Source organism: Hermetia illucens, chromosome 2 (assembly GCF_905115235.1).
Source record: "Hermetia illucens chromosome 2, iHerIll2.2.curated.20191125, whole genome shotgun sequence".
Taxonomy (NCBI): Eukaryota; Metazoa; Arthropoda; class Insecta; order Diptera; family Stratiomyidae; genus Hermetia; species Hermetia illucens.
The window spans coordinates 19,977,291-20,004,540 of record NC_051850.1 but is presented as its reverse complement, the minus strand read 5'-3'; the positions used below and the strand labels follow the sequence as shown (position 1 = coordinate 20,004,540).

Below are 27,250 nucleotides of genomic sequence, written 5' to 3'. Positions count from 1 at the left end.
TATCATGCTTCACACTATAGCCTATATTACCACACATTAGGATAAACTTAAGTGGGGTTTCTAGGAAATTTCCTAAAAACAGGAATATACTTTTATTCACTTAATTTGAGTAGACATTGATAAGGAGAGTATTTTGCGGCGCGGACACTGTACAGTATGATGTATGATTTCTTTCAGATTTTTCTTTCGGGTAGTTTCTGAGAATAGCTCCGTTAAAGAAATGTTCATTTTCGGCCCCACTTTCCGCTTTTCCAGCAAATGTCAAAACTAAGACTGGTTTCGGAAAGTACTAATCGAGAATTTACATTTGATGTCCCAATATAGTAATTGGGTGAAAAATAATGTTATACCATCATTTTGCATGTTTGACATGTGTACACGAAATAGTGTCCTTTATGATGCGAAATTTTGCAGTCCTAGGATGAACTTAAGGGGGGTTTTTCAGTCAATTTCTAAAAGTTGATAATATACTATTAGTAAGATTATTTGAGCAGATATCAGCATGTGCCATATTTTGATCCCTAGATTTCATCTAAGCACACCTTCTTGATTTTTGGGTTGGATAGTTTCCGAAAATGAAGCCTGTCTCACTTTATGTGTGCATTTTGACTCCTTACTCGCGCACTTTGAAATTCACGCCAAACTAACATCAGTTTCGGAAAGTACTAAGCGCGACCTTTGATTTGATACCCCATGCGACTATATCCGGTGAAAAGTTTTTTTAAACCCAACCTTTGCATGTAACCCCCTTTAAAATCCGCCTACATTTATGTCACTGGCTGTATGCGTGGGAGTTCCCATCTGTCCACCAAATTTCGCTCGAATCGGTTAACCCGTTTTCGAGGAAAGTGCGTGTGACAGACAGACAGACAGACAGTGAATCGATTCTAATCAGGTTTTGTTTTACACAAATGTACAGGTAACATTATGAGTAGAAAAGAAGGAAAAAAATATTGACCAAGACTAGGACGTTTGGCACGAATCCTATAGAAATGAAAGAGTACAAGCAAACTAAGAAGATCCAGTAAAACTCAAAAGCAAAATGCGGAAATTCAAAGAACTCTACAGCGATCTAAACATCAACCATTGGAGATTAGATTAGAAGATTGAAATACACAAACTTCAAGGTAAATCTCCCGATGTTTTGAAGCAGCGATATGCATAGCTAACTCTCAGTTGTTTTCCTACGAGCCACTAAGGGAAGAACTGGACACAATAGTTCTTTAAGGACGCGGTTTGACTTCCTCTTAACAGAAGGGTAGAACTAGAAAAGAAGTCTGACGTCCCATTCTGTTCGAAGGTGAATTATTTGCAGTATTGAAAAAAACAAGTACCCAATCCTGATGGAGTAATTAAAGAGGTTATAAAGATACCACAAGCCGAAACACCAAGTGATATGGAAAAATAACAATTAATCTTGCTGAGTAAGGACAAATTGGATCCAACTCATACCAATCAATTCGTATGCAGACCTATTCCTAGAATGGTCGTAGCTGAGAAGATGATAGAAACAAGTTTGAAAATCGGGACTGGGAGAAGCTTTTTCGAAATTCTAGTGGTCCTTGGAGAAGCTGTACCGCTTTAGAACTCGGTAAATCAATTCGCCAGCTGCCATGCGAAGAAAACAAATAAGATTTGGTGTAACCCAGGTTTCATTCCAGGAGTGAAGACTTTTAGCTATCGAAAACGGACTGTCATTAATTACAAGAAAGTGCGGCCGCGCTTCGACGACAGTAGCGAGGGTTTTCAGAATGCTCGTTTTCTCCAAGTTGAGCGGGAATTCCAACGAATCAGCTGGACATTCAAAGCCTAACCGAAATAAGATGATGGAACTGTAGAGAGCAGTCCTTTCCCTTTTGCTTTTTAGTGGAGTGCCTTTGTACTCTGGAAAGCCAAGTGTTAGAGACGCGAATCCGGTGTCGGATTCCTTCTGACGGCTAGATGCGCTCTCTTAACCTGTGAGTCAGTTTCTGACAGACTCCTAACTGCAGGTTAAGGAGCATGTAGTGAAGAAGGATACTTTCTACAATACCTTGCTTGGACTTGTGGTGCAGAAATACGGTCTTGGTGACCGTAACCATGATGGTGGGAGGTCTGTAAATTTCCGCCCGGGTCGCAGGAAAGGTGGCAGACAGAGAGCAGAGACAAATGGACTATACAACTGATTCCTAACGTGAGAAAATGAATCGAATGAGATTTTGGCGAGGTAAATCACAACTTAACACAAATCTAACGACGTCTTATTATTGAAACGATGACTGGAACTGAAGAGCAGTGCACCAGATCAATATCTATTTATGGTATTTTTTGGAAAAAGAAACTGTGTCTCGATGAAGCATCACAACGACAAGCCACCTAAGCCAATAGAGTTTTGAAGATGGTAATCGAAGACGAAAACTTTAACCAAAACTTAGAAGCCTTGACGGAAGCCCAGACATGGGTTAGATTAAATGGGAAAGCATGTCTTTTCTGAACTTTTTGTAAGCACAGAGTTTGACATTGCATATTTTTGTACCAAATTCTGTGTTGTTTAGGGATAGCTCCAGACAAACTTTGGTCTGAAGTGTTGGCGGATTTACGTTCCATATAATTCCATCCACGTTGTGTTTTGCAAATTATAAAAGGCAGCGTATAACACCTGCTAACCGCTTCGTCCGATGAGTTACCTTTGCTCTGGTAGGAAACCGTAAAACGTCATCGTTGTCTTTTAATACCTAATGTTCTGTTTAAGATAGACCAACACTTTCGAACGGAAGGAACTAATAATTCCAGGAGTTAAAAATTTTAATCAGTCCAGAACTTCGTTCAGTGTGTCTTTATTTTTAAATTTTATGCACGAAAAGGGAACTTGAAATGGTACTTGAAGTTCGAAGTTAACAATTTCCTACTTGTCTGCTTCATCTTATAGTGAAGGAAAGCATTTGTTTTTTTTCAGAATTCTATTTTTTTTATGGTTCCAATATTCATAAAACGAAAAAGTTCTGGTTTCACCATTTGCCCATTTCGTATATATATGCATTTTGCCTCTCAAACAGATCAGATGACGTGAAAAATGATGATAATAAATATGTATAAGTTATAAAATTTTTTCTCCAACATCAGTTATATGCAAATTGCAGGTCATAGTGCATTTTTATGTGTTTCATTTCCATGCAGTCAACACTTATATGACTTTTATATCTCAATGGTTCGTGTGAAATCGTATTCGCAAGAGGAAAAAAAATATCTGAGAACAGAGAAAGAATTTCGCATTTGGCTATAAAAAAATTCACATGAAAAAACTATATAAAAATGCACAAGGAACTATAAGGCACGAACGAATCCTTGGAAGCAGCAAAAAGAGAGAATACATTTTATTTTATTGCCATGATAAAAACGTTTACCTATTACGTTACAATCTTGGCGTCTTGGGGAGTTATTGCTCTTTGTTGGATGAATTTGCTGAGTGGAAGGGGTACCTTGTTATGGGAAGGAAGTGGTATGTAGCACATTTTAAGAGTTTTCCATTCAAATGGAGTAAAATATATGCAAAATTCCGCTTCAGTGTATCATCATGCAATATTTCACAAAGCTCTTCTAAAATCTTGTATCTACAGTATCTCAAAAGATTGAGATATTAAAGTTTCATGAATTTCACAAAAATAAATATATTCTCAACTAACTCTCGAAAATGAACTTAAAAATCATCCGTCCAAGTCTATACACCAACTAATGTTAGAAACGCTCAATTTTTTTGGTTTTGTATCTAACTTTCTACTATAAAAACTTTGTTAGATTGAAGATTCATTCAAAAATAAGAGGCGTACTAAATTTATGTCATGATGCTAAAGACTTAACGTAAATATCTGACTTCACCGTTTACTTTTCATTCTCATGGTGGCACTCTATTAGTCCCGTACTATGCACGTACTTAGTACGCAAACAAGGCTATCTACTCACTGGCTTCATATTGAAGCTTAAGTTCTTTCATTATCTTAAATGCCTGGGAAAACTTACACAGTCAGCCTCCGAAGATATGAAAATCACCTAAGCCGAAATGAGATAGTAGAATAAAATTTCCTTTTATCATACTTTTATCTTCGATTAAGATAGAACAAATTCGGGAGTAGTATAGACTTTCAGGACCTTGTGCATATATGTCATCACAAATCTAGATATAATGTTAACGATGGTAATCTTATTGTAAACTTACCGTTCAGACATTTTAACAACAAAATATCGTCTTACCTTGAAAGAAAAAGAAAAGAAAAATTATTAATTTCCTGTTTGTGTATGTGGGATGGGGGAGAAGTTATAGCTTCTGAGCGTTCAGACCGTGTTCGCCCATTGTACTCGCCACCCCCATCTAACGGAATATTGCGGATTTGTTAACGTAAACGCATTTAGGCTCTGCCACCTGTCATTGTGGGAAGCTTGGTCCCCGTTTTTGAAGACAGCCTCAGCCAATGCTACTGGTACTCCGATTGCTGGTTCTGGTCGTGGCATGGGGGAGATTGACCCCAGATTTCATTTCCCTCTACGCCACAGTGACCAGGTATCCAGAGTAGTTTCACCGTATTGAATCTAGAGATAGACTTCAAACGGTTTTTGCATTCCTGAACGATTTTCGAGGTGATCAATGGACTACTCAAGATCCTCAATGCAGCCTGCTTGTCATGGCAGATTGCAATGCGCCTGCCCTTCAACCGCTCGTCAATCACCCAGTTTGACACCCTTAGGATCGCATAAACTTCGGTTTTAAAAACCGTTGCATATTTTCCCAAAGGAAAAGCCCACTTCTCGTTTTTATTCGAGAGGTATACTCCGGCTCCCTGTTCTATTTTTGAGCCATTGATGTAGAAGACTTCCGTATACTCTGCCACGCATTCCTCTGGGATTTCCCAGTTCTCTCTACGCATCAGGGTAATTTCATATTTTCTACCAAACAGATGTATGGGGACACGAAAATCGGAAGGCATTGTAAGAACTGGATTCAGTGCTCCCAGTAACTCTTCCAATGCTCTGTGCCCCCCACATCCGTTGTTTCCCCATAGATCAAATCGAATTAGTCTATGAGCTGCTCTCATTGTAGTGCTTTGAATAAATATATCCAGGGACTACAAATTTAGAGCTGCGCCGCAAAGTCCCTCCAGTTGCTCCTTTTTATGAATAATACCATTGTAGTTTTTATTTGGATTAACTGAAAGACCAGGTCTGAGACACCAAGTGTCTATCAAATCAACGGCAAGTTGTATATTTCTACACACCGTCCCAAGATCCCGATCAACAACAAGCACAGCCACGTCATCAGCATAAGCTTGAGCGTGTATTGGCAAATTTTGCAGTTCGCATAGTAGTGAGTCGATTAGCATACCCCACAGAAGTAGCGAAAGCACACCTCCTTGGAGGCAGCCTTTCATTGCTTCTGCTGTTAGATAGCGATCGACACTCACCTCTGCGCACAGCAATCTCTGTCTCCACTTAATTAAAGCATCATCAACACCATGCGCTCTGGCGGCACCACAAAGTTTTTGAAAAGGCGTCCAGTCAAACGCCTCTTCAATGTCCACGAACATCCCCATCGCGTACTCACTATTCAGAGTTGCATCCTCTATCTTTGTAACCAAAGAATGAAGAGCAGACCCCCCAGGACTTTCCACACTGATATGTTGGTTTTCATTAAGTGGGTGCGACCTAAGTGTGTTTCCACGAATGTAACGCTCAACCAGTCTCTCCAGACATTTCGGTAAGAATGAAATCAAGCTGGTTTGTCTGAGTGATCTTTCGCAGGTTTCGATATGAAGACCTTCTGTCACGAGGAAGGCACGTAGCTCAGAGCAAGACATCCTCAAACAATATTTCTTAGAAGTTGCTCTAAGTGCTCCATACCCTCCTTTAGCATTGCTGAATAGATGGCATCCATGCCAAGTGCATTGGAATGTTCAAAGGACAGTATGGCAGCTCTCATATTTTCATAGGTAACGACCGCTTTTGCAGTATTCCAGTTCCCCTTGCAGCACTTGCATGTTGAAAAGGTTGCAAGAACCGTCAACTCTCCCCTTACAACTTCTGTCAACCGTTCTCCCGGGTGGTGCACCTCCAGGAGGATCTGTACGGATTTCAGTCCGGAGCTCGTCCGGTTTTCCAAAAGAGTCCAACTTGGTCGATATATCCCTTTTAAGGACTCTGAACAGCCTTGAAATCTCTCTTTAGCCTTCCACTATCTCACAGTACGCTTTGGCCTGGGGAAATAGGACAAGACTCTTCATAGCATTCTAAAAGTGTGCAGTTCAGAATTTCCAATTCATCTTCCAACGCCAAAGGAGTCCTTAGTCGCCTAGGGAGCTGTACTTTGCTGCCAAGAAGTTGACTGAACTTTGTCCAATCCGTTCTCCTAGGGTTCCGTCTTTATACTGCAGACTGTTCGCCCGCAATAGTCATTGAATTCTAGATATCGTTGATCTGACAATGAGACCTCGTCTAGCACCCGCCAGTGTGTAATCAACATTTTTGAAGTACAAATTGTTAAATCAATTACTTCGCTTCTTTTCAGTCGCACAAACGTAGGGGCGCCCCTCCGTTTGCAGCCATGAAATCAAATAGTTTCCTTCGCTTTGGATTGTATTTGCTACTGCATCGCAACCTACTAAGACCACACGACACCACTTGATTCTGCATACGCTATCAGATCCTTTAGCTCTTGCGTCGGTAGAGTATACAAAGAATCATAGGGTAAATAAGCGAAGGTAACTATGTTTTTCCTCTCGCCATTAATCTGATATGATACGATAACTGTAACTAAGTCCTGGGAGCGAAACTGTCTCAGCATGGTAGCTTCTAACCGTCTTGACATCAGGACACAAGCTCTCGCTCTTATGGATCTTTCATCGTAGAAAATCCTAGCCCTCTTTACTGATCCAATGCCACAGATTCTGTTAAACCGAACCCAGGGCTCCTGCACCAGAAAAAATGTAGGGGCAGTCCTGCAGCTTTGTCAGCCTCGCTGCCAATAGATAGGAGGTTTTGGCATGGTGCAAGGTTGATTTAATCAATCTTTGTTTTTCGACATAAACTTATTATAATGTGTTATGGAAAACAGAAGCATTTGCCGCGGTCCGCGTATGGCGGGGCTTCCCTTACACCGCACCGCCAGAGATCCTGGCCTCCCCTCGTGTTTGATTTCTTTCGTTTTCATGTCCTCATCTCATCCCACAGAGTATTCGTCTGTTTTCAAATTAGCAAATTGAATGGTTTGCGGTGTCTGGTTTGCGGTGTCTGGTTTGCATAGATTCGATCACTCGAACTGGCATCAAGTCAGTTCCGTTTACGTATCTGGTTTTACTTTCTTCCGTCTATTCCTTGGAAAGTGCAGGAGAAGTTACTAGCAGGTAGGATTCATTCTGTAGTCCCTTCAACAGTGCAAACCCCCACACGGGGGTTCTCCCACTGTATCACTATCCTACGCACGAGGCTCCATTGTAGGAGAGTGCACCGAAGATGCTGCAATTTACTCTATATTGTGTGAGTCGAAGACTATTTTTCTTTTTCGCCCTCAAAATGGAGATGATGCTCTACAGTCCTGAGATGACTGAATTTCAGTCTATCTAGGAAAAAGTGGAGTACCATATGGTGACTTCCCCTGAACACATTCAGACTCTTTTGGTCCGGTTCGAATACCAAATTGAAACCCTTCACGTTTGTAGACTTGTCCTTCTTGGCATTCATGAATTTTACCCTTCAGTGTTCAAAGTCCGTGCCCGGGTTATGGTCACCCAGCATGCGGATGATGTCCTCTGCCTTCCTTCAGGGCGCGGAATTGCCTGCTGGAGCCACTTTAAGGCAACCTCGTCAGTGCACTTCAGCTCATCACGAAAATCTTGATTGTTAAATCGTGGCTTCGTTCCAAGCTTCAGCATTGTTTTCCACAGGCATTCCCGGAGAATGGTAAATTGTCCCTGACATTTTTTCATCCTTGGAGGAAATTCCCAAGGCAGTAGTCAAAACAGAGGCTGAAGCTTGCGCATACGTCCTCTTTCTTCCCGCCTTCGTGCCCGTATTCCTATGAGAAGGACCAGCTTCATTGAGATGTCTCTCGCTAATATGATCACCTCCCGGCACACCGGTCCTAATCCCTCGGGATGTGTGGATGTAAGCCTTAGTACGAAGTACAATAAAGCGTTGGCCACAACAGATGTGTTGGTCTTACGCTTCTTGCGCGAATTACCGCTGACAGAAGAGTCTGGTGCGTCCAGTTTGGATCTCACTGGGGTTACCAGTTTATCCCCACATTGCGCCGGAGATTCCGCTTCCTTGCGTCCGATTTCCCTGTACGTTACCGCACCTAGTGGTACAGCTACATCCACGTCTTCATTCCCAAGGTGCGTCATCTTCCTTCGCAGTGCCCTCTTCTGCCGCCGGATTGGGGCCTTTCCAGGTTGACGATGTCCGGGCCGCTTGGATCCATTTCCATATACCGGCGTTAAACCAGTAGCGTCTACGTCACCAGCTTTCCTTTCTTCCGCTCTTCTCGGTAAGGGTGAAGGAGAAGGTTCTGACAGGAAGGATTCAGCCTGTAGTCCCCCGCCCCCCTTAGTGGCTGAACTTCCCTTCTACCGAGCCTTTCTCTTCCGTTTGCGGGTACATTTGGCCTGTAGTACCGCGGATGGGCCCGACCGTAGTTGGATTTCCAGTTTCTCCGAAATTGAGAGTTACCGACCGTACTTTCCTTTCTAGCGAGCTTCGCCGTAGGCACTAAATGCAAGCTTTCCACTGAGTCGGAAAGCATGCTTTCTACAGATTTGTTTACAGCGGGGTATGAATGTGGTGGGGCCTCCAAAATTCGCGTCTCGGCGGCGACATGATTGCCGATGGTCGCGGGTGGATTCGAAGTCTGTGACTTCTTATCACTTGGAGAGTTTCAATCCTTCGTTTCTATATTCATGCTTTGGACGTCCTCAGTGTAATAGTAGACTACAACAGCCTCCCCCACCACATTAAGGGGGTGTCCGAGGCGGAGCATTAATTTCCTAGTAACAAAGAAATAATTCAAGCCACAGAAGTCGCTCTCAAAACTATCAATTTTCAATGCAGAATAATATTTATTATTTTTATTACCTCATCTCAGGTAATTTTCTATAAAACGACGTACATAGCATGTGCATACGAGAACTTCATATGCAAATGCGGACTGGATAGAATCACCCACAATAAAACTTTTATATCTACAGTAATTGAAATATTCCCTGGTCGCAAGGAAAACGCAATCGCTTTACATTTGCAACAATGTTAATTGTAAATCCAATGAAGGAATGAATTGTGAATATACGATTATAAAATGCATTATTCATCACATTCTTTGCATTTTTTCTAGATTTCAAGATTATAAATTCGAAACGTTATCAATTGTTGTAGCTGATGCAATATTATGATCCGTTGTGGTTGCGTTCTGTAAATATCTAACTACGTATAGATGACGCAGCGTTGTTGATAATTTGATATGGACACAAATGCAAACAGATAAAAAGATACTAAAATCTAAATATCGACGAGTGGATTTGTTGAGTTTTTGAATCAGCAAACTGTGATAAATTTAGTGTTTATTAACAGGTAAATAATAATCGGTGAATCCAAGAGTGTTTCATAACTGGGAAATATTGATTTTTAAAAATCTATGGGAAAGAAAAGATGTATTGATTCAATGAAAAATAGTTATGTGAACGCGATAAAGTATGATTAATGCGTTTATAATTGACAAAGATTGAGGGAAAAAGATAAAAATAGATAGTAATTTGGTTTTAGGTAAAAATCGTTTGAACTTTACGATGGAATATTGTATACCAAATAAATAGCGAATGCAAATTTTTTGCAATCTAATATAGTCATGTGGGAAATTAAATAAATTGTCCTTTCGCAAATTGAATTGACATGTCTAGAAAAACAATAACTAATATTAATTTTGGAATTACCGCATACTAGATATTGAGGAGTCATAGTGTACTAGTCTTAAAGTATATGGTCGGTTCCCGACCGTAACAGAAAGATACAAGATTTTATTTTAAAATATTGGAACTATATGAAAATAAATGTTTTCTCTTGGAAGATTTAGATATGTTTAATATACCAAATGATAAATAAATTCATAGATACGATTCCATCATTACATATAACTCAATTTCAAAGATAAAGACAAAAATATAACTGTTTTCGCCCGGGATCGAACCGGGGACCTTCCGCGTGTTAGGCGGATGTGATAACCAGTACACCACGAAAACTGGATGACTGTATCTTTAAATCAGACAATCCAAATTTATACCTGCCTTATTTATTGATATACGATCGAAATTTAATTCATCGAAACCTGATTAGCCACCCAAATATGCTTAGCTGATACGATGAGAAGCAGACGTTAGCTGATTATCTAAAAGACAGTCTACTAGATAAAATTTCATTTGGATGGAATATAAAAGATTTCGGAAATGTGCCATAGATTTTGATTGGTTCTGATTAACTTTATAATGTTTTATTTATTGGTTAATGATTTGTGACTTCTTTGGATCAGACAACGTAAGTTACAAGCAATTTAGGTTGTTTTTGGATATTTAAAAAAATAGCAAATTTCGTCTATATTTATTTCTATATTTAAGGGGGCCACCCTTTGTAAAGGCCGATTTTTTCGCTTTTTTTAGAAATTTTTTGTGAAGAACTGGATAAAGACACAAATACAAATTTCTCACCATATATTTATTCATATCTTGAGCATGTCTAATAATTTTTCCAGCGCGATAGCATAGGTCATTATTGAAATACAGAGCAATTTATACACCCATCTCCAAAGCAAGTCGGAATACCGGAAGCTTGCGCTTCGGGTATGAAGGTTTTGTGTTCATCTTATGTAAGAAACTTCAACGTACATTTTTCTATCCGTATATTACTACAAATTCAACAGAATCGTTCATATTTTTACAAACTACAAGGCATACGTACATATTACAGCCATATATTATATCCTCATCCTAAACAAACAAACTGCCCATTTCCGAATATTGTACATATATATGCACGCATATAAATTGATCGCACCCATATTTCCGATTTACTTCGTACGCAAAAGAATACATATATACATATATAGTATGTATATTAAATACGGCTGGTTGAATGTACAATGTTGAATTAGATACTACGCGCAAACTTCATTAGCGCGCATATACTATATACCTCCATACACACATGTCTGTTTAGAGTAATTGATATTCATATACAAATGACTAAAAACCTAAAACAAAATAATTCTTTGCGACCCCATTCATAAGAACTCATTTCGTTGTCGTATTGACGAATTGATGTGTGATGATGGCGTCATATAGGTTGCAGAATGCACGAAATTCACAAAAAATGGCAAAATTTCACTCCCTATAACTTTGTTAATAATAGTTGGATTTTCTTCAAACTTGATCAAATTGTGTACTATGTTATCCCTTACACCCACGCCAACTTTATTTGTGCAGATATCGGAACCGGATGTATTTTGAGGCCTAGATTTCGTAGAGATGCACCACTGTGATTTTTTCAGATTTTTCGAATGAATAGGTTCTGAGAACGAGACCTGTTACACTTTTTGAGGGTCATACTTTGAGCCCTCGCTCCCCTACGTATCACCCGATATCAAATGTAGAACTAGTTTCGGAAAGTAATAATTGAGACCTTTCATTTAATACCCCACGTGGCTATATTCTATGAAAAAAAATTTTGCACCGTCGATTCACATGTATGGGGAGCAGTCAGTTATGCCAAAAGAACCCGCAGTGCAACCGACCCGCCAGTTGAACTGAAAGCACCCATCCACGTACCGGTAAGGCAATTGGCATCACTAGTTGAATTCTGGACGTGGAAGACGTTGAGACCAACATTTTAGGTAGGTTTATTTTCTCTCAGCTTACATAAATAGGAAGTTCTCGCTTACAGCCTAAACAAACAGGTCCGGCCGGTTGTCCGAATAATTTTTTATTTGATCACTGACCGCTTGAAGAGTCCAAACTAACGGGCCAGCTGCATTCTATTCATGTTCCGGCCACCGATCAAGTGCGGATTGTTCAGGAGTAACTGACCGGACGAATTGAACGAGAATGACGGCTTTTAATATTTACAAGCGGCAAGCCTATAGCAGTGGGACAACACTAAGTCGTTTGTGTTCGAGTCCACTTCCATGGCCAACCAGGACTCGAATCCAGGGAAACGAGATCGAACGTTGACGCTCAACCAACTCGCACATCGCACCATTAAATTGGTCAACTGTACGTCTAAGGGTCGATGGACTATTTTTTTTTTACCTGAATACCACCGAAAAGGCTGTTGACTATGGAAAAAAATTGTAGGGCATCCCTGTCCTTCACGAATAAACGTATACTATGAGTGCGAGAGGATTGGTCGAAAACTCTTTGATAGCCAAATAAATATGTATGTTCAGTGACTATTAACCAAATTTGTAAAAACGTAATATTTTAGAATCAAACTGTTTTTTAAGGTTTTGTGAGAAACAAAACCTTATTAAAATCGATTCAATGTCTGTCTTTCTATTTGTTCTTTTTTAAGGAGGTGGAAATCTTCAAAAGACTCTGGTGTGGGATTTTTACCCAGCAAAACCACCTCCGACCATCACAATTTGGACAATCTGGTGAGGTGTCCAATTTAAACCTATACAGGTATTGACGATATCCTCCAAGGCCCGTGAGAAACTGAGTGAGATTTCAATTGATCTCCCCATGCTTTCTCTTCAGCCACTCTCCAAACGAGGGAATCAACCTGTAAGTCTAACGCCCTTTTTCTGACTGGTGCCATCGCTGCTGCTATCTGCTTATGGATTCCTCCCTTTCGGCTTTTTTCACCCGCCATAAAGGAGAGATTTGGTGTTATATGTGTTCATCATCTCGTCTGCCAGGATGTCAATCGCCATCATTCCCGAGATGATGAACGCTACATCATCTGAAACGGTTTTGAAGGTATAAAACACCTTTAGCGCTGTTCCTCTGTATACCACATTCAGTTTATGTGGATTGTATACCGTAAGATGGAAATTACCACCCCACCCTTGCTTGGAAGTGATGATAAGATTTCCAATTCAAATGCAGGCGTAATTTCTTTTGCGGCGCTTAGTGATGTCTGTCTTTTCCTTCGCGAGTGCTAGTCCAGCACTCTCTAACCAAGCCTTAAAAACACTGATTGCTTCGCTTGAGTAAACCTCAGCATCTTCAAGATGCCATGCAACAACAACCAGTGCTATATCGTCGGCGTAACGCACCACCGTGACCTTCTTCGAAATCGGACGGTTAAATACATCATTATGCATGATGTTCCACAGTAATGGGCCCAGCACAGAGACCTGTGGGTCCATCATTGGTATCATACCAGAGCGTCCGCTCTTACAAGTAGTTATCGACAATCGTAACGAGGTAGATGTGAACACCAATCGTCGCCAGAGACTTTTATATAAGATTCCAATTGGCCGAGTTGAATGCATTCTTCACGTTCAGGGTCACCACCATGTAATATTTACTGGTATATTCCCTTCCCTGGGCATATTAGAGCGATGGGCTGATGAACTACTGAACAACCAGAACATCGACAAGTTGGAGTTCCCTCCAACTGAAGTATAGAAGAAACAGTCCGTGTAATTCATCGGCTAAAAATCATAAGTCGCCAGGAGCCGATGGAATTACAGCCGAATTGGTTAAATATGGAGGCGACCAATTACACCTAGTGGTCCATCAACTTGTGCTCAAAGTATGGGACAGCGAATCAATGCCTGACGACTGGCAAAGAGGCATTATCTGTCTCATACATGAAAAGGGATAGGGGAGCCGCCTATGATAGCATAGCCAGGGTAAAACTGTACACGGCCATGAGAGAATTCGGTATCTCGACGAAATTGGTAAGACCGACTAGGCTGATCCTGAGCAATGTACGAGGCCAGATAAAAGCAGTAGGATCACTCTCAAGACCATTCGACATCAACAACGGTCCACGACAAGGGGATGCCCTATCATGCGTTCTCTTTAACCTGGCCCTGGAGAAAGTGATCCATGATGCTGAGGTAAATGCGAGGGGTAGGATCTTCTTTAAGTCCACCCAACTACTGACCTATGCTGACGATATCGACATTATGGGAAGAACCACCCGAGACGTACAAACTGCCTTCATCTAGATCTAACAGGCGGCGATTGGCGCGAGATGTTGGGCTGCGCATCAATGAAGGCAAGACAAAATATAAGATGGCAACGTCAGCACCGAAAACCAATCGACAACATCAAACTGCACTGGTTAAACGGGAAGAATAAAGATAGGAGAATACAACTTTGAGACCGTTGATAATTTATATTATCTAGGGTCAAAAATCACAACCGATAACAGCAATGATAATGAAATCCGCGCACGGTTGTGGGCTGCTAACAGAGCCTATTTCAGCTTACAAAAACTGTTCTGCTCGGAACGTCTCACCATAGGGTCAAAGCTCTTACTGGACAAGACAATGATCTTGCCAGTCCTCATGTATTCCTCGGAGACTTGGGTTCTTAGCAAGAAAAATCGCGAACTCTTGGCCGCGTTCGAGAGAAGAATCCTCCGAAGAATTTTTGGTCCCCTACATGAGGATGGACGATTCCGTAGCCTACATAATGACGAAAACTATGAGCGATATTCTGACCGTCAGATTATGGATAAAATGCGGCTCAATAGGTTACGGTGGGCGGGTCACTTATCCGTATGTCCTACCAGACATCACAAACCAGTGAAGGTGTTAAGTCGAAAACAAACGAATGATCTGCGCGCTGAGATGAGACCTTTTATGGATGAGGACATGATAATTGCAGTACTTCCAAGTGCGACTTTTTTCAGAGAAATCAAACAAGAGGGGGTTGAATCCCTGGCGGTACGACGTGGGGGAAATCCCGTCATACTCGGACCGCGACATATGCTGCCAACAGTTTTCCATCACATATTAGACTAGGCTTATGTCGAAAAACATAAAGATTGGTCAAATTCACCTGCAGCATGACAAGGACTGCCACTATATTTTTCTGGTGCAACAGCCATGGGTTCGATTTAATGGAATCTGTGGCATTGGAACCGCTTATTTACCCTATGATTCTTTGTATCCTCTACCGACGCAAGAACTAAGTGGTCTGGTAGTGTATGCAGAACCAAGTGATCTCGAACTCTTAATAGTTTGCGATGCGAATGTCCAACATTTTTGTTGGGGCCTATATCCTGAGGCCAAAACGGTGAAACGGTTCTTAGGTGGAATCGGGAATTGTAAAAACTCAGGAAATCAACCAGGCGACTTCTGAACCGTACTTGCAAAAGTAATAAGAATGAAGACTTCTGGAACTCACATCACTTCTGAAACTCAGAGCGTGAATATAAGAGGCTCGTTAGGTATTCGAAATGAGACTCCTTTCAAGCGTACTGTGAGGAACTGGAAAGCGAAAGAGGGACTTTAAGACTGTGCAGAGTTCTTAAAAGGGATGAGTCGACCAAGTTGGATTCTCTTAGAAAACACGATGGTATTTTCACGAGCTCCAGACTGAAATCAGTACAGACCCCCCTGAAAGTACACCATCCGGGAGAATGGGTGAGAGAAGTGGTAGGGAAAGGTTGGTGGTTCTTGCAATCCCACCGCAAAAGCGGTTGTTACTTATGAAAAAGTAAGAGCTGCTATACTGTCCTTTGAACATTTCAATGCATCTGCCATGGATGGCATCTATCCAGCAATGCAAAGGCACCGAGAACGATTGGTAAGAAATATTTTCTAGCAGATCTTGCTTCGGGTTATCCGCCTACCTCTTGGCACAAGGCACCGAAACCTGGGAAAGATGACTATTCTAATCCAGACAGGTCAGATTGATTTCACTTTTTGAAAGGTTTGAAGAGACTGTTTGAGTGTTACATTCGCGAAAAGGGGCTAAAGTCGCACCCCCTAAATGTAAACCAACATGCTGACTAACGTGGAAAGTACTGTGGGTCTGCTCTTCATTTTTTAGTTTCAAAGATAGGGGATGCAACTCTGAAGGGTGAGTAGGCGATGGGAGTGTTCGTGGACATTGAAGGGGCTTTTGACTGTGCGCCCTTCCAAAAACTCTGTGATGCCGCCAGAGAGCATGGTGTTGACGAAACTCTAATAAAGCGGATCTATGTTACGCTATGCTAACTCAGAGATTGTTTGTGTACTAAAGTGGGTGATCGCTACTTAACAACGGAAGCGACGAAAGGCTGCCCTCAAGGAGGTGTGGTATCGCCACTTCTGTGGAGTATGCTGATCAACTCGCTACTATGCGAACTGCAAAATCTGCCAATACAATTTCAAGCTTATGCGAATGACGTGACTGTGCTAGTTGTTGGTCGAGATCTCGGAATGGTGTATAGAAATACACAACGCGCCGTTAATTTGATTGACAGTTGGTGTCACAGGAATGAACTTTCAGTAAATTAAAATAAAACCAAAAAGGAGGAAACTGAATAGTGTTTGCCTTCCAGAGATGAGGGGTACACCCCTTCAACTCTCGGAAGAAGTGAAATATCTCGGAATTATTCTAGACAAGAAGAAGGAACAAACATGTAGAGGTAAATTTGGAATGAGCTCCCACAGCTTATGGGCTGTGTAGACGGATCTTTGCCCCAAAATGGGGATTCAGGTCTCATGTGGTAATGTGGATATAAGTTGCTATCATTAGGCCGATATTCGCTTATTTATCCGTAGTGTGGTGGGTTAAGCTGAGACAATAAGGTTTTCACCTTAAATTAGCCGCGATGCAAGGAACTGTGTTTCTGGGTATTACCGATGCCATGAGTACATTGTCTAAATGCATTACTCAATTCACAACTCCGGGATATATTCATTCAAAGCACTGTAATGAGAGTAGCTCATAGACTAATTCGATTAGATCTATCGGGAAACAATGGATGCGGGGACACAGAGCAGTGGAAGAGTTATTGGAAGCACTGAATCCACTTCTTACAATGTTTTCCGGTTTTCGGGTCCCCATACATCTGTTTCCCAGGGAAATGCGTGGCGGAATATACGGAAGTTTTCTACACCGATGGCTCAAAAACAGAACAGGGTTCTGGAGCCGGAGTATACCTCTCGAATAAAAACAACAAGTGGGCTTTTCTTTTGGGACAATATGCAAGGGGTTTTCAAGCCGAAGTATATGCGATTCTAAGGGCGGCAAACTGGGTGATTGACGAGCGGTTAAAGGGGAGGCGCATTGCAATCTGCATTGCATCGTTCAGGAATGCAGAAATCGTTTGAACTCTATCTCTAGATTCAATATGGTGGAACTACTCTGCTGGATATTTGGTCACTGTGGCATAGAGGGAAATTAAATCTTGGATGCTTTAGCAACAGAGGGTTCAATCTCCCCCCATGCCAGGACGGGAACAAGTAATTGGAGTATCAGTAGCGCTAAGCCTGTCTTCAAAAACTGGGAACGAGCTTCCCACAATGACAGGTGGCAGAGCTTAAATGCTTCTAGCTACAACAAACGTTTTCTGTCAGAACCGAACATGCACACCGCAAAGTTTATCCTGTCGAAAAGTAGGAGTATCGTAGTCATTCTGACAGGACGTATTTCACTAGCTGGACATATGTTCAGAATAGGAATTATTCAATGATGATACGTGCCCCTCCTGTTAAGAGGAAGCGGAATCCTTGGGCGCATCAGACATCAGATCTTCGGTGCCGATGTTCTCCAGCTGCGACGGGGTATATCGCATCCACAAACGGAAACCCTGCGATATGGTAACGAATTCGGGATGTGGGGGTGTCAAGTACAATAGGCCTCCACGGCCTGAGTGCTCAGAAGGTATAGCTATATATATACTGTACTGATACCCATCGCCATTCCTCGCAATTGAAGGCATATACGAGTAGTTACTTTATTTTTTCTCGACTGAAATTCTATAACATCAGTCATAGACAATAGGTACATAAAGTTAAAAGCAACCAGGTTTCCTGATATAATCAGTTGGGAAAACGATTTTTTTTTCAATCTATACATTTATTTTGCAATTTGGATAAAATTAGCCTAATTATAATGTATCCCTCCATGAAGCATAGTAGACAGAAGACAATTTTGGATCACTTTGTAACATGCTTTAACAGAAAAGATTTCAGTTGAGTTTTTCACAATCTTTCCTGCTCTAGATATTTCCAAATGTCTCAGCCATACAATTTCATGATGATGATAAAGAGCATAACATATTTTCAAGGCTGAAATAAGTGAAAGCTACAATGTTTTGCTCTGAACGCCTCCAGAGAGAGATAAACCAAGGCAAATCTTATCCATCCACAGACCCCATATTTATCAACTCGTATAATACTTTATGACATCTAAAAACCTTAAGATGCCCTTTTACACCCGGAAAAAAATATATAAACTTGTTATCCAAATTAGAGTCGCATTTATTAAATCCCAGTCCAAAGTAAATAAAGAGAAGGACGATAACTCCAGCTTCTACTTTATATAGTGATAAAGTAGAGGATGATTTACAATCTGCCCCTCTATATTTTTATAGGTGTCATTTCTGGTAAATATCCCGTTCGTTTTATCAGCAATAAAAGGGTAAGATATTTTAGTCCTGTGAAATTCATTGTCGGAGCTTCTTTTTCTATGGGTCCTATTCAGTTTTTTATTGTTGGAAGCGAAAGCATAAAAGCTCTCGATTAAGATACTAGCGTACCACGACCTTCCATTTGAAAAGATTTAGTAAATTACCGGCATTTAAGATGGTGTATTCAAGCATCTTTACGAGGGAGTCTGTGACGACTTGAAGAACGTAAAGAGTGACGAGAATTGTACTGAAAAGGATACAATTCACCAATAAATTCTGCCTGTCTGTAATTACCTTTTTGCAAATCTGTTGGTGTCATAAAAAATAATGTAACCAAATTAACTCTCCCTTGTAGAATTAATTGATCCCACTTGAACAATGAACTTGCAGATTCTATAAATCTGTGTACAGTCATCGGAGCCATTGTTTACCAATCGCATTAAGACCATACTGGAAAATTGTGAGTTTTAAAACTTAACACTACATAATTTCGTATTCACGGGGGCTATCAATCATAAATTAACGTTTCATTGAAAAATATTCGTACAATTTCATGCCTGATGAATGACAAAATACAACGATTGTTTTCCTATTCAATGAATCCCCCGATGATAGCCCCCATCATGAAAAATATTTAAATAAATAAAAAATATACCTATCATGTGCAAGTATGAATAAAAACACGTATTATATGGATGTTGATATGAATCCAACAAAGCCAGGTCATATCAATCGTTAATTGATTGATGGTTCAATGAATTCTCATGGTCTCCATTTCTGTTGCAACCATAACTCATACAATTCAGCTCTTTACTTACACACTCTATCGGGAATTTATTAATAACACCAGATCGAGTAGCATTTGAAGCTGATTTGAAGATTTAAAATTCATCGTTTAGTATTTCAGATTCTTTTGAATTTATGCGTTTTATTAGGAAAAGCAATCAATTACGCATTCTCTTTGTGAATATAATCTTTTGTGATTCAGAGTTGCAATTGCAAATTATAGTGATAAATGGGAACGGGGATGATTTTGGACAGTATCGATACTTTCGATATCGGTCTCATTTAAATCTGAATATGAAACGATCAATTATAGATGATTTCACTTGAAAAGAGAGATTAAGGTTAGAGCTATGCATAAATCAATTTAATATACATATATCTTTGATTACCTTAACAAATGGCACTGAGATTGAAACTTATATTAATTGCAGAGAGGAGGGGGAGGACTGGATATCCAAATCCAAATAATTTACTTGAATTCGTTTTCTGCTGTTATCGACGCGAGATATCACGGCTGGGGACAACATTTTCGTTTGTATTTATGTCGCCGTCACGATACGACAGAAACATCTAAATTTGCATTACCACAGGCACTGGCCAATAAGGGGCAATGTCTAACTCAAATGAAGCAGGTGCATACGCAAATAAGTCGGAATACCGGAAGGTGGACGTTTAGAAAAGGCTTTGTGTTCCTATGCACGTGTTTCCATTCATACATAGCTAAAAATTCAAAATATTCCTTGATAAATACAACTCCGCCATTCATATGAGTTCACTTTATATGATGATGACATCATGTATGCCTTAAAGTACAATAAACTTATGTGAAATTCTAAATTGTGAAATTTTATAACTTCGTTAATAATGGTTGGATTTCCCTCAAACTTTTCAAAATTGTGTACTGTGTAAGTTCTGCACTTCTAGTATGATTTTAAGTGCTGTTTTCGGGCGAAATTCTAAAATATGGTTATATGCTATTATTAATTTTATTTGGGCAGGTATCGGAATAGGATGTATCTTGAGGCCTAGATTTTGTTTAGGTCCATCATTACGAATTTTTTCAGATTTTTCGGTTGTATAGGTTCTGAGAATGAGCCCTGTTACGCTTTTCGAGGCACATATTTTGAACTCTCACTCCCCTAACTTTCTTGCAATAATAGATAAATTCATGGTTTGAATCAGGAAGTTGTTTGTTAGCCAAAGTTTTAAAATGAAAGATTGCTTTGGAAGATATTTTTCCGTTTTATTGGCTACAAATGTCTAATTTAAACAAATACTGTCCCCTACTTCAGTGTTTATCTTCTGAAAAAAGTTTCCCCGATTTGGGTTTTTTTATATACCTGTTCTAGTGATTCTAATATCCTAATTAGGCTTTTATTCTTCTCCTAAAAATTCTACCAAAGTGGAAAAATTGTTGCCCATGTCTGTGTTGTGGGTGGTCAAAGGGTAGTATAGGTCCCGGGGCGAAACGTGGATTGGTACCCACGATGGAGCATAAAACCTGGGAAATGCCTGCTGAACCAACACCAACAGCTCTACTACCAAACCCTATCTCCACCTCCACGTGGTGACCGCTGGGAGCTCTTTCTTGACGAAAAGCTGCAGACGGAGAAGGATGAAGGCGAGTCTCCCGCGCCTAAAAACGGGACAAATTGTACCAACTGGTCCTCCAGGTTGGGGGTTGGGTAGGGCTGACAACCCTACACGGAAAACAACCTGTTACGAAGCCACAACAGGAGCCTCGGATAGGACGGATTTTAAAACGACGGACCCGGCAACGACAAAGGAACAACGATTTGCGCATTTTCTCATGGAACGTGCGCTCCCTGTACAGAGATGAAGCTGATAAGCAGCTAGCCGATACCCTGTCCCAATATAGGGCTGATGTAACAGCGTTGCAAGAGATGCGATGGACAGGGACCGGTTTCCTGGAGAAGAGCCACTACACCATATATTATAGCGGTCATCCAGTAAACCATGTGCTCGGAGTAGGTTTCTTAGTCAGCCAAAAAATGAAACCTGCTGTTATCGGCTTTGAAAGTATAAGCGAACGGCTATGCACTCTGCGCTTGCGAGGCAAGTTTAGAAATATAAGCCTCATAAACGTTCACGCCCCTACAGAGGAGACTGCAGAGTCGGAGAAGGATACCTTCTACGAGGCAGTAGAAAGAACCCTCGAAGCCTGTCCCAGATATGATATCAAAATCATACTTGGGGATTTTAACAGCCAAGTAGGGAAGGAGCCCGTATTCAGGCGATACGTTGGCTCCCATAGCTTATACGAAAAAACAAATGATAACGGACTGCGGACTATTCAATTAGCAGGGTCACACGAAATGGTTGTTGGAAGTACCTGGTTTGCGCGGAAAGCGGTCCACAAACATACGTGGGCCTCTCCAGACGGGACCACTTTCAACCAAATTGACCACGTGTTGATCGAACGCCGCAACCTCTCAGCCTTGATGAATGTCAGAACATATAGGGGGGCCAATATAGACTCGGATCACTATCTCGTTGGCATGGTGCTCCGAGCTCGAATAACAATACCACCTAGAATCCCCTCTGACAATCAGGTGAGAGTGAACACTGAAGCCATCCACAACACAACCCTCCGCGACACCTATAAGAGGGAAATGGATGCCGCAATAACCGCAGTCAATAGAGGACCTGGAGATGAAGCATCAACTAATGATCTTCACAACCACCTGAAGAACGTTATCATGGATACGACCACAAATATACTTGGCCCCAGCCGCAAAAGGAGTCGGAACTCCGTCGAGCGGAGAAGCGACTTCACAGACGGAAAAAGGAAGCCTGGGAGAACCAAAAAGTCTGTGAACTAGAAAAGTTCAAGGAGCAACCGCACCAGGCGCGAAGTTTTACCAACAAGTCAGCAGGATGAAGCCTTATACACCTCGATGCTCATCCTGCCGAGACAAAGAGGGAAATCCGATTTCCGACAGAATGGGCATATTAGAGCGATGGGTTGAGTACTTTGATGAGCTACTGAACAACCAGAACATCGGCGAGTTGGAGGTCCCGCCAACTGAAGACGACGGACAAATACTGCCACCACCAAGTTTAGGAGAAACAGTCCGTGCAATTCATCGGCTAAAAAATCATAAGTCGCCAGGAGCCGATGGAATTACAGCCGAATTGGTTAAATATGGAGGCGACCAGTTACACCAAGTGGTTCATCAACTTGTGCTCAAGGTATGGGACAGCGAATCAATGCCTGACGATTGGCAGCGAGGCATAATCTGTCTCACACATAAAAAGGGAGATATCACACAGTGCAGCAATTATAGAGGTATCACGTTGCTGAGTACTATCTATAAGATATTCTCCACTATCTTGCTAGGCCGGATAGCCCCATACGCCCAGAACATCATTGGCCCATACCAAAGAGGCTTCACTCCAGGCAAATCAGCAACAGATCAGATTTTCTCTCTGCGGCAGGCGATGGAAAAACTGTTGGAATATGGACAACAGTTGCACCATCTGTTCATCGACTTTAAAGCCGCCTATGATAGCATGGCCAGGGTAAAACTGTACACGGCCATGAGAGAATTCGGTATCCCGACGAAATTAATAAGACTGACTAGGCTGACCCTGACCAATGTGCGAGGCCAGATAAAAGCAGCAGGATCACTCTCAAGACCATTCGACATCAATAACGGTCTACGACAAGGGGATGCGCTATCATGCGTCCTTTTTAACCTGGCCCTCGAGAAGGTGATCCGTGATGCTGAGGTGAATGCAAGAGGTACGATCCTCTTCAAGTCCACCCAACTACTGGCCTATGCTGACGATATCGACATCATGGGAAGAACCACCCGAGACGTTCAAACTGCCTTCATCCAGATCGAGCAGGCGGCGCGAGATCTTGGGCTGCACATCAATGAAGGCAAGACAAAATACATGGTGGCAACGTCAGCACCGAAGACGAATCAACCAACGACATCAAACCGCACTGGTCAAACACAAGCACGAACAAGAATAAGGATAGGGGAATACAACTTTGAGACCGTTTCTCCAATCTAGGGTCGAAAATCACAACCGATAACAACTACGATGATGAAATCCGCGCACGGTTGTTGTCAGCCAACAGAGCCTACTTCAGCTTACAAAGACTGTTCCGCTCGAAACGTCTCACCATAGGGTCAAAGCTCTTACTGTACAAGACTATGATCTTGCCAGTCCTCATGTATTCCTCGAAAACTTGGGTTCGCAGCAAGAAAAATTGCGAACTCTTGGCCGCGTTCGAGAGAAGAATCCTCCGAAGAATTTTTGGCCCCCTACATGAGGATGGACGATTCCGTAGCCTACACAATGACGAAATCTATGAGCGATACCATGACCGTCCGGTTGTGGATAAAATCCGACTCAATAGGTTACGGTGGACGGGTCACTTAATCTGTATGAATGAAGATGATCCCACCCGGAAAGTCTATAAGGGCAATATCTATGGTAGGAAAAGAAGACGAGGCAGACCCTGCCTAAGATGGAGCGATGGCGTGGGCCAGGACGCCAGACAGCTTTTAGGGATATCGAATTGGTGGACCTCGGCGCAAAACCGAGATGTCTGGAGTTCCGTATTAAGGCAGGCCTAGACCGGATACCGGTTGTTGCGCCGTTGATGATGATGATGATGTCTGTGTTTTACCTTTTTTGGGGAGAATTTTCGAAATGTGGAGACTCTTGTAGGAATCTGGTCTCCTAACATCGTTCACCTCCTTCAAGATATTGAGACATCTGTCCAATGATATGTGTGTCCCTGCTCTATTATGTGTCCGGCAACCGCGGACCTTATGTGTGGGCTATTCTTATTTTTAACGAATTCGGCCTCTTTTGAGTGTTCTAACACCCTAGTGTGGACTGGCCGTTTCGTTTGCCCTACGTAAATCTTGTCGCAGTCTGTGCAGGAGACCTTATAAATGGCGCTTTTTTCCGAACACTCTTTTTTACCCTTGACTGATAGTACCTGGATCCTAAGTAGGTATCGTCTGCTGCGAGGTGACCTGCAATCCATGTTTATGCAGCCGCCTTTTGATGGTCTGCATCCGGCCCGAGTAGGTTAGTGTTATCCATTGCCTAGGTTTTATGTTAACCTCCTAGAAAAGTGTTGAAAGTTGTTGTCTTGAGGCCTGGCGTAGTTTCTTTTTGATCCGATTTTCGATGAGGTTTATCATTCATCCTGGAAACACCCAAGAAAAACGGATACAACTGGAACCTTATCGAAAATGAGGTCAAAATGAAACTACTCCTACGAGAATCTCCACACTTCGAAAATTCCCCCCGAAAATAGGTTAAAGACAGACATACACAACAATTTTTCCACCTTGGTGGAAGTTTTAGGAGAAGAATAGAAGCCGAATTAGGATATTAGAATCACTAGAGCAGGTATATAAAAAAACCCAAATCGGGGAAACTTTTTTTAGAAGATAAAAACACTGAAGAAGGGAACAGTTGGTCCCCAAAGTACGTATTTGTTTTAGAAACTTTTACCTAATAAAACGAAAAGATAAGACCAGTTTCGAGAAGCACTAATCGAGCCCACTCACTTGATACCCCACATGACCATATTTTGTGAAAAAAAATTGCACCCTTTTGCATGCTTTGAGAGCCCCCCGTAAACTCAACACAAAATGGCGCCACTTGCTATGTGTAAAGACATTGACAGAACACATATTCTCATCAAATTTCGTAACAATAGTTTTCGCTGTTTCCGAATAAATTGGGTGTGGCAGAGAGCTGGACAGAAGGACATCGAATTAATTCTAATAAGATTTTACTTCACACAAAGCCTTAAAAACAGCGCCAATAAACAATAGTTACATACATAAAGAAATAGTTTGCCATTTTCGGTTTAAAACCAGCTTCAATCATATACTTAAAATTCAATTCATTTTTAATAACAGAACTGCAATCATTATGGAAACGAATACGTTTTGTAACGTCCTTTCTGAGCTATTGAAAGGACCAATTGTGAAGTAATTCTTACACTTACTGGGTGTTCCTGAAGTAAAAGTGATAAAGATTCAACCCCATCTCCCGAAGGGATGCAAAGTCTATGGAGGAGAGAGGTCCTCTCTCTTCAAACCAGATGAAAACTCGTGGCTGTCACTACCTCTGAAAAAGTGATGGACCATTAGATTGCGGTTTCTTGATATCATCATGGTAAAATTTAAAAGTTTAACCATACTCAGTGAGGAGGAGAGGAGAGAGGGTATATTTAGAAGAAAGAGGAAGCTTTCTCCTCTCGAACGCCGTAAAAAATTGCTACGGTCATCTCCTAAAAAAGTTATAGCATCCTAAACTGGGGTTATTTTCATTTAAAACGGTAAGATTTAACTTCACTATTCAACTCTAAAGAACTTCTGGCAAATCTGATGTGATTCTAATAGTACTGAAAACCCTCCAAGCCATCAGCCGGTAAACCGAGTTCACCTGCTTCCGTCTCTGAGAGTTTGTAAGTACCTCTACCCGCACAGGTGACGAGTAGAGCAGGATGGAGTGCACCACTCCGGCTAGAAGCCTCCAACAGTGTTTCCGCCCACCAATATTCGGCAACATTTTTGCAGGTGCCGCGGTGGAACTGGCTGCCTTTTGGCATGCATATTCTAGGTGTTCCCTAAAGCTAAATTTGGTGTCAATTATCACCTCTAGGTATTTGATAGCCAGTTTTGATACGACCATATATTTACCGAGTTCCATTTTCACAGTGTTATTTTCTAGCAGTTGGTTATTAAGACCGCCTCCGTTCTCGCGCCCGACAATCTCCGCCCAGCTCTTTCTAGCCACGACTTTACCGATCTTAATATTGCGTCCCGTAGACCTCCACATCTTCTGGATGTTTTGCTGTAACAACCACAGCTAGGTCATCAGCAAAGCCCCCAATTGTAGTTTCGTAGTCCCCTCTGAGACGGGAAGAGCAAGTATCCCATTATACCTGATATTCCACAACAGGGGACCAAGTACCGATCCCTGTCGTACCCCAGCTGTGACAATGTACTCTTTGGGGCCCTCATCCGTCCCGTACTAGAGAGTCCTCTCTGAGAGGGAGTTTTCCACCAAATTCGCTAAAAACCCGAGAACACCTATGTCAGCTAACGCCCCTTTAATTCTATTCCAGTTAGGCGAGTTACGGCACAGTAGCCACCAGAAATCATTGCACCTTTTGCCAGGTTTATTATCATGTTAACTGCGTCCACCGTAGAGTGGGCACGTTAAAAACCAAACTATTGCTGGCTTCGACGATTGGTAAGAGTCAGTTGTAGATGACTCTCTCCATCTTCTTTCCCATTGTATCCAGCAGGCAGATATGACGATACGATGCTGGGTTTCGAGGTGGCTTGCCAGGTTTCGGAAGCAACACCAACTTTTGCTTTTCCCACTGGACAGGGAATATTCCTTCTTGTAGGCGGTTGGGGATACCATCCAAACCTGGGGCCTTGTTGTCACCGATCCTACCATATATATTCCGCAGCTCTTTCACAATTACTGGAGGTATTATGCCCTCATTTATCTGGACAACCATTTGCCTTCATCTATTTTCGTGGTGGGGGAACTAAATGGTAACAATTTGTTTCAGGAGGCGCGGACAGGTCACCTGAGTTGATCTCTACAGTCTTTTAATTACCTTCCTGTAGACCTCGCCTCAAGGGTTTATGTTGGCATGGCCATACAGCTCTGAATGGCTTCTTTTAGGTGGCCACGCAGTTGCCTGTGTGCCTCCTCTCGGTCGTGGCCACCGGGCGTTCCCCTGAGCCTGTGGCAAAGCCTCCTTGCCCGGAAATATGCGGTCCGCAAGCTTATAATTTCATTGTTCCATCAGCAGTTGGGTTGCCTACTGGGGAGCAATCGGCTTCTGGGCATAGTA

At 41.8% G+C, this 27,250-nt stretch overlaps 1 protein-coding gene and 1 non-coding gene across 8 annotated transcripts in view; both read right to left on the bottom strand.

The window, feature by feature from the left end:
• LOC119648132 (ankyrin repeat domain-containing protein 12) overlaps positions 1 to 27,250 on the bottom strand; it is a 225,918-nt gene that overhangs the window by 96,755 nt on the left and 101,913 nt on the right. The gene's annotated exons all lie outside the window — the stretch shown is intronic.
• Trnav-aac lies at positions 10,178 to 10,250 on the bottom strand. The gene has a single exon. It is a non-coding gene; the product is annotated as a tRNA-Val (tRNA).